This window comes from Mustela lutreola, chromosome 5 (genome assembly GCF_030435805.1).
Source record: "Mustela lutreola isolate mMusLut2 chromosome 5, mMusLut2.pri, whole genome shotgun sequence".
In the NCBI taxonomy this organism is placed as follows: domain Eukaryota; kingdom Metazoa; phylum Chordata; class Mammalia; order Carnivora; family Mustelidae; genus Mustela; species Mustela lutreola.
The window spans coordinates 4,656,671-4,665,761 of record NC_081294.1 but is presented as its reverse complement, the minus strand read 5'-3'; the positions used below and the strand labels follow the sequence as shown (position 1 = coordinate 4,665,761).

The 9,091-nt window shown below is 43.8% G+C and overlaps 1 pseudogene; it reads left to right on the top strand.

Annotated features, from left to right (window-relative positions):
- Nucleotides 1-1,129: 1,129 nt before the first annotated feature.
- Nucleotides 1,130-1,227, top strand: LOC131832895 (U6 spliceosomal RNA; annotated as a pseudogene).
- Nucleotides 1,228-9,091: the final 7,864 nt, after the last annotated feature.

Below are 9,091 nucleotides of genomic sequence, written 5' to 3'. Positions count from 1 at the left end.
AGGTTTGAAATAGGCAAAAGTTTGAAAGGTTTGAGATTCTGTTCAAACTTCCCATGGCCAGCCAGCCTTGGAAACATCAAGCATCAGAATCTGGTGAATCAGCATTTGAAGATGGATCCAGGCTTGATTTGGAGATTTTGACTCTGCCATCAGTGAAACAGCATTTTCTCTTGAAGCTGTCGGTGACCTTTGGCTTCATTCAAGCTCAAACACCAAAGGCAAAGGGGGAGGGAATGGATCTGCAAATTCCTAAGTGGAGATTGTACATCTGAGATGCAGAGATCTGTTCATGTCCTGTAGAACCGGACGGCATCTCCTTTGCCTCTGGGTCTTCCTTTCCCATAACTGGGGGGGGGGGGGGGGTGGTGGTGGTGGTGGTGGAGGCGGAAGCAGAGGCCCTCACAGAAGGGTCAGAGAGAGCTAGGAGACACACCCAGAGCCCATCAAAGCCCACCCAGGAAGCAGGCTCCCTGCCAAGAGCTCCACAGAGCTCAGAAGGATTCCCAGCCCCGTGTCTGCTGACACACTCCCGTAAATCTCTAGCTGACACTTGGAGCTGGAGAGCAGCTGACACTAAGTGCTTTCTGCTCTGGGCACAATGATGTACTTCTGAGTAACACTCAGTGCCCCCTTTGAATGTGAAAATGGGTGAGATTAAAATGTCAGAGTGTACCTGCATCCCTGATGATCCTTTTTAGTGTAGCTGTGGTTTCTGACATTAAGGGGAAATGTGAATTTAGCTGCATGCTTTTACGTCTCTAGTCTGCAACTTGCTTATGAGGCTGTAGATACTCATAAGCAGGGAAACAACAGAAGAACATCAAATATTAATTCTGCATCTGTATTAAAGTATAATAAGCTGCAGTAAGCATGTGTTAAGCTGTCAGGAGGCATGCTGGATTGTACAATGTAACTTGGGGCCAGATTCTTCATTATCTTGTGGACCAAGAGCCTTGCTAAGTCTGGTATTTATTCTCTTCGAGGCCTTTGCTTTGGCATCGAGATGTTTTCTGTATGAATGATTTCCTCTTATCCTTCTTTGTAAATATCTTTATTGATGTTGTTTTTTAATTATGAAAAATCTATTGTTTATCGTTAAAGATTTAAGTGATGTAGAAATGAGTAATAGGTGCTTGCTTCAGCACATGTAAAATCAGAATGACACAGAGAAGAGGAGCCTGGATATGCAAGGATAACACACAAATTCGTGAAGTCTTTTTTTTTTTTTTTAATTAATTTTTTTCAGTGTTCCAAAATTCATTGTTTATGTACCTCACCCAGTGCTCCATGCAATATGTGCCCTCCTTGACACCCACCACCAGGCTCACCCCTCAAACCCTCAGTTTGTTTCTCAGAGTCCATAGTCTCTCATGGTTCACCTCCCTTTCCAATTTTCCCCAACTCCCTTCTCCTCTCCATCTCCCCGTGTCCTCCATGTTATTCCTTATGCTGCACAAGTAAGTGAAACCATGTGATAATTGACTTTCTCTCCTTGACTTATTTCACTCAGCATAATCTCTTCCAGTCCCGTCCATGTTGATACAAAAGTTGGGTATTCGTCCTTTCTGATGGAGGCATGGTACTTCATAGTGTATATGGACCACATCTTCCTTATCCATTCATCCGTTGAAGGGCGTCCTGGTTCTTTCCACAGTTTGGCAACTATGGCCATTTGCTGCTATGAACATTGGTGTACAGATGGCCCTTCTTTTCACTACATTTGTATCTTTGGGGTAAATACCCATTAGTGCAATTGCAGGGTCATAGGGTAGCTCTATTTTTAATTTCTTAAGGAATCTCCACACTATTTTCCAAAGTGGCTGCACCAACTTCCATTTATACCAACAGTGTAAGAGGGTTGGTTCCCCTTTCTCCACACCCTCTCCAACACTTGTTGTTTACTATCTTGTTGATTTTGGCCATTCTAATTGGTATAAGGTGGTATCTCAATGTGGTTTCAATGCCATCCCAATCAAAATTCCACTGGCATTTTTCAAAGAGCTGGAACAAACAACCCTAAAACTTGTATGGAACCAGAAGAGACCCCAAATTGCTAAGAAAACATTGGAAAAGAAAAACAAAACTGGGGGCATCATGTGACTTGATTTCAAACTTTACTACAAAGCTGTGATCACCAAGACAGCATGGTACTGACACAAAAACAGACACATAGACCAGTGGAACACAGTAGAGAGCCCAGATATGAACCCTCAACTCTATGGTCAAGTAATCTTCGACAAAGCAGGAAAAAATATACAGTGGAAAAAGTCTCTTCAATAAATGGTGCTGGGAAAATTGGACAGCTATGTATAGAAGAATGAAACTCGACCATTCTCTTATACCATACACGAAGATAAACTCAAAATGGATAAAAGACCTCAATGTGAGGCAGGAATCTATCAAAATCCTAGAGGAGAATATAGGTAGTAACCTCTTTGACATCGCTCACAGCAACTTCTTTCAAGACATGTCCCCAAAGGCAAAGGAAACAAAAGCAAAAATGAACTTTTGGGATTTCATCAAGATCAAAAGCTTCTGCAGAGCAAAGGACATAGTCACAGGCAACCCAAGGAATGGGAGGAAATATTTGCAAATGACAATACAGACAAAAGGCTGATAATGAACTTCTTTTTTTTTTTTTTTTTAAAGATTTTATTTATTTATTTGACACAGAGAGAGATCACAAGTAGGCAGAGAGGCAGGCAGAGAGGAGGAAGCAGGCTCCCTGCTGAGCAGAGAGCCCGATGTGGGGCTCGATTCCAGGACCCTGAGATCATGACCTGAGCCGAAGGCAGAGGCTTTGACCCACTGAGCCACCCAGGCACCCCTGATAAGGAACTTCTTAAAGTCAACACACATAAAACAGATAATCACATCAAAAAATGGGCAGAAGACGTGAACAGACACTTCTCCAAAGAAGACATATGAATGACTAACAGACACATGAAAAAATGTTCATCATCATTAACCATCAGGGAGATCCAAATCGTGAAGTCTTCCATATTTAAACAGATGAATAATTAGAAATTTCCATAGGTTTATTTCTTGTTTATAATTTAATGTTAATCTATGTAGATATCTTTATGTATATAATATTTATTATTAACTTTAGTTTTAGTTATATCATACTAAAGATATTATTTTATATCTCTTTTTTTTCACCTAATAGTGCATATTAAACAACTTTCTATCAATGTGTACTATTTTTATAGGAAAACTGTATTACAAAAGATTAGGTAAAAATACATTATGATATTCTTTGGGCAGCTATTAAAATGTGAATTGTCCCAGATTTCAAGATATACAGCAAAACTGTAGTGATCAAAACAGTATGGCACTGGCCCAGAAGTAGACACATAGATCAAGGGAACAGAATAGAAAATCCAGAAATAAACCTGATTATATGGGCAATTAATCTTTGACAAAGGAGGCAAGAATATGCAATGGGAGGGGCGCCTGGGTGGCTCAGTGGGTTAAGCCTCTGCCTTTGGTTCAGGTCATGATCTCAGGGTCCTGGGATCGAGCCCCGCAGCAGGCTCTCTGCTCAGTCTGCTCAGCAGGGAGCCTGCTTCCCCCTCTGTCTCTGCCTGCCTCTCTGCCTACTTGTGATCTCTCTCTGTCAAATAAATAAAGAAAATCTTAAAAAAAAAAAAAAGAATACGCAATGGGGAAAAGGATGGGCTCTTCAACAAAAGTATTGGGAAAATTGGACAGTTACATGAAGAAGAATGAAACGGGGCCACTTTCTTACACCACACACAAACATAAATTCAAAAAGGATTAAAGACCTAAATGTGAGACATGAAACCATAAGATCCTAGAGGAAAGCACAGGCAGTAATTTTTCTGACATTGGCCATAGCAGTGTTTTTCTAGATAGGTCTCCTGAGGCAAGGGAAATGAAAGCAAAAATAAACTACCAAAACTACCTCAAAATAAAAAGCTTCTGCACAGCAAGGGAAGTAAATCAAGCCTTAAAGACAGTCTACTAAATGGAAAGAGATATTTGCAAACACCGTAGCTGATAAAGGGTTAGTAATCAAAATATGTGATACCCAGATAATCCAATTAAAAATGGGCAAAGGACATGAACAGACATTTCTCCAAAGAAGACATCCAGCTGGCCAACAGACCCATGAAAAGATGCTCATCGTCACTCATCATCAGGGAAATGTGAATCAAAACGACGAGATGTCACTTCACACCTGTCAGAATGGCTAAACGTCAACACCATAGGAACCACCAGTGTTGGTGAGGATGTGGAGAAAAAACCCCTGTGCACTGCTGGTGGCAATGCCAACTGGTGCAGCCACTGCTGAAAACAGCATGGGGCTTCCTCAAAGAATTAAAAATAGAACTCCTGCATGAACCAGTAATTCCAAGATGAGATGTTTGCGCAAAGAATATGAAAAAACTAATTTGAAAAGATATATGCACCCCTATGTTTATTACAGCATTATTTACAATAGCCAAACTATGGAAGCAGCCCAATTGTCCATTGATAGAGGAATGAATAAAGAAGATGGCTCTCTCTCTCTCTCACACACACACAGAGGAATATTTTGTAGCCATAAAAAGCATGAAATCTTGGCATTTGCAATAACATGGATGGTTGGACCTAGAGGGTATAGTGCTTAGTGCAATGAGTTAGTCAGAGAAAGACATATATCACGTGATTTCACTCATATGTAGAATTTAGGAAACAAAGCAAATGAGCAGAGAATAAAAGAGGCAAAACCAGAGTTTTAGCTCAAGAGAACAAACTGACGGTCACCAGAGGGCTGGTAGGTAGTGGATGGGTAAAGTAGGTGAAGAGGATTGAGTACACTGAACTCAATGAGCACTGAGTAATGCATCGAATTATTGAATCACTGTATTGTACACCTGAAACTAATGTAATACTGTATGTTAGTTATACTGGAATTAAAGTCTTTGAGACTGTGAGTTGCCAAGATTACATGGAAATACGATAGTCAGTAAATGAAACGTGCTATGCAATTATGTAAACCAAATATCCAACTGGAGTTTTCAAACAAAATGTGTTCCTCATCTTGTTTAAGATGGCTCTGTCTTGGGGCGCCTTGATGGTTAAGTGTGTGACTCCTGATTTTGACTCAGGTCATGATCTCGGGGTTATGGGATCAAGCCCTGCTTTGGGCTCCATACTGGGTGTATGGGGCCTGCTTAAGAATTCCTCTCTCTCTCTGCCCCTCCCCACTCAAAATTATAGTAATAATTTATTAAAATTATAGAAAAATAAGATGGATTTGTCTTGATTAAAAAAAAAAAAAAAACAACAAGAATTGCTTCCGTGGGAGAGATTCCCTTGGCCATCTTCACAATGAGCTATCCATGTAGATTTTGTTTCCCGCAATGAACCATGTGTGATTTTAAGGGCAATCCCTCCCCCCACCTTGACCTCAGTAGGCTTGTTCCCCAGCAGCCTCATCCAACAGAATGACAGTGGTGAGATGGGCAGAGTGTGGGTTTCATCCTTTCCTGACCTTGTTTCTACCCTTCAGCTCTTTAGAACCTCTTTGGGGAAACTAGGTTTCTTTTTTTTTTTTCAATTATTATTATTTTTTATTTTTAAAATTTCTTTTTAGTGTACCAGAATTCATTGTTTATGCACCACACCCAGTGCTCCATGCAATCTGTGCCCTCCATAATACCCACCACCAGGTTCACCCAAATTCCCATTTCCCGCCCCTCCAAAACCCTCAGATTGTTTTTCAGAGTTCATAGTCTCCCATGGAAATTAATTTTAACTCCACATGCACATTTCTTTTTGGATATATGTGAACTAAACAATTTCAGGGGATAAAATTGTTTGACGGTGAACAGATTGCATATAAGGGATTTAAAAATTTATTTGGGATGTTAAATTCCAAAGGGAAACAATTTGATTCTCATACAAATGCAAGGAGTGTGTCTTCCATAAGTAGCTGGAGTTCTTGTTTGTTAAATGTTTTCTAAAATGAAATCTCATTCTCAACCTTCCATCCCACTTGTCAGCCCTTAAATTGGTAAACGGAACTGCTAGGTACACAGGTGCTTAAGCCAAAGATCGAGCTGTTATTCTTGTAGAGGGTAGCATCTGCCATAGCAACAAATAATCCTGGAATCTGTAGCTCTCAGGGAGATGCATTTACGTCTCGCCCACCTTTATAGGGAAGCTTCTGTTGGATGTTGGTCTAGCACATTCTCTGGGGCAGTCACAGCAGCTTAATAGCATGTCTGTTTTCCTGCTGGATTGTTTGCTGTCTGTCTCTGTCCTCTCCCACAATGTTGCTCGAGTGCTGGGCTTTTGGCATTCCCAGTTCCTAGGAGTCTTCCTGCAACATCCCAGGACTTGGTGAATGTTCTGAATGAATCTTAAAGTCTAATAGAGTTTGCGGTGCAGTATTTTCTCCTACTATTAATGTACTTTTTAAAAGAGTGCACTATTGTGGGTGAATCAGCACGAGTGGGGACTATCAATTCAGTGTTTGCCTCACCATGGCATTAAAAGCCAGATCAGATGATCGATGAGGAATAAATTCACAGGGAGGACAGACCTAGCACCTTCCATAAGGAGGGGCTGTGTCGTGTGTGGAATCAGCAAGGTACGTGGGGTGAGACCCAGGGAGAGTGGGGTCTTTGCAGATACATGCCCCAGCTATGTTATTTTATTCTGTTTAACTTAATCCTTGGTAGCCTTATGAAGTAGGTCTTTTCTATGCACATACTGTGTATGCGTGTGTACATATATAAATCTATATTTCATAAAGGGAGGAGTTCGGTGCGAGAGAGGATATGTAACCTGTGTGGTGTTTGGCCTAACAGATGTTCAGTAGATGCTGCCCCCCGGTCCCCGTGAAAGCCGTTCTGATTTCTGCTGTAGGACGTCTTTATAAACATGGGATGTATTAGAATTCTAAAACTCCACAGTCAGGAATAACCAGGTAATTTTTTTTTTTTTTTTTTTTTTTATTTTTTATAAACATATATTTTTTATATACATATATTTTTATCCCCAGGTCTGTGAATCACCAGGTTTACACACTTCACAGCACTCACCAAATCACATACCCTCCCCAATGTCCATAATCCCACCCCCTTCTCCCCAACCCCCTCCCCCCGGCAACCCTCAGTTTGTTTTGTGAGATAACCAGGTAATTTTTGAACTTCTAAAAATGCTTCTGTGTGCAGGACTTCCCCTCAGGGAATCTGTCATCGTAACACCATGTATCACATTATACTCTACACTAGAAGGGAGCCCTGTGGCTGGCCAGTGAGGAGCAGGTGTTCCCCATCTCCTTTACTTGTGGGGTCACCTCGTGCTCGGTCTGAGCGGGGCCGATGGGGCAGAAGCCGTCCTGTTATTTTTGTTCCAGTCCTGGAGCGCTGGCGAATTGGTGTCAGGATTTGGCCAGAGCCGCCAGGCCTGCTGCATGGCCGCATACTGGAATTCTTCCTGGCTTCCAGATCTCCTTCCCAAGGGGGTTCATTATATTGATTTAAAGCCGTCTATGTGATTGTTGAAAAGGAAAGTAAATGTTTACAGATATTCAAGTGATTTCTGTGGGTAAAATTAGCAATTTCTTTTTCTTTTTTTTTCTTTTGTCATGAAACCATTTTAAAAATTAACATATAATGTATTATTTGTTTCAGGGGTTCAGGTCTGTGATTCATCAGTCTTACCAATTAGCAGTTTCTGTCTCAGGTTCAAGAAAATCTTAATTTTCCCCCTCAGGCCCCTTGCAAATCAATAACAGAAGCCATACTTCTCTTGTTGTTTGCGGTTAATTAGCCCGTGCAGCGCTCACAGTCATCCCTGAGACAGGACTGCACGCATTTTAGAAATGGGAAAACAGAGACTCAGAGATTGACACAGCTGCCCCAGGGACGCAGCTTTCAAGGGGCCGGAAGCGTGGTCCCTGGACTTGAGACCACAGTGGACACCCTGAAGCCAGCGCCGTGGCCATTGCTCCTGGCTGCTGTCACAAATCATGGCCAATTTAGCAGCTTACCAACACAAACGTGTGATGGGTCCTACCGTTCTGAGGGTCAGCAGGGCCGTGTCCTTTTGCGGGCTCCAGGGCAGAATCAGTATCTTGCCTTTTCCCCAGCAAGAGCCCATCCCTTGGCTCCTGGGCTCTCCCTCGGTCTATATGGCTGGCTGTGTTGCCCACCGCGCCTCTCCCCTACATAGTCACACCTCCCCCAGGCCTTGCCTCCGCCGGCTCCTGCACATCTGAGGACCCCCGTGTGCCACTGAGGCCACCCAGGTGATCCAGGATGACCTCCCTGTTTTAAGGCCAGTGAATTAGTGGCATTAATTCCATGCATGACCTCAGTTCCCCTTTGCCCGATAGCTCACCATATTCTCAGCCGCAGGGACTAGGATGGGGGGGTCACACTGCCCACCACATCTGTCTGTGACATTTCTGGTGGGGGCTGAGTCAGAGGCAGGAAGAGGACACCCTTGCCACCCACCAGCATGAGAAGGCAGTTTCCAGCAAGCTAGAGCAGGAGCAGAGGTGGCCCTGGTGGTCCTCAGACACAGGCCCTGGGGCCAGCTGGCTGCGCCCCGCCCCCGGTGCCACGTCCCGTGAGCTCCATGTGTGTGCTCATGAGGCACCCTCTCCGGGCGGCCCAGCCTTGCGGCATGATGGGCTCAGCTGTGCTGCCTCCTGCCCGGCTGACTGGGCCTCCAGGAGGTCTCATCTCTAAGGCCCTCGGGTGGGTAGTGAGCTCCTGAGAGGGCTGGCTGCAGGAACATATTGCCGAAGGCTCAGCGAGGCCTTGGGCCTGTGAGGGCCTGGTGGGGTCAGCATGCAATGGTCACGCATACACCTGCTATCCTTTCCTTCTGGTCCCAGGGTCCTGGACCCTTGTCCTTCGCTGGTGGCACCTCAGGTCAGAGCATTAATTGGTTTCCTCTGCTTCTGCCCCACCCTCCAGATTGGGGTGTCCCCCCACGAGGTCCCTGCAGATGACTCCACCAGACGGCGGTTAATGCCCCACACCTTTTCCAATCTCGATGCACAGGGTCTGTGCAGGGACAGAGGAGAGAGAAGGCTTGGCTGGCAGGCGTGGGACGTGGCGGG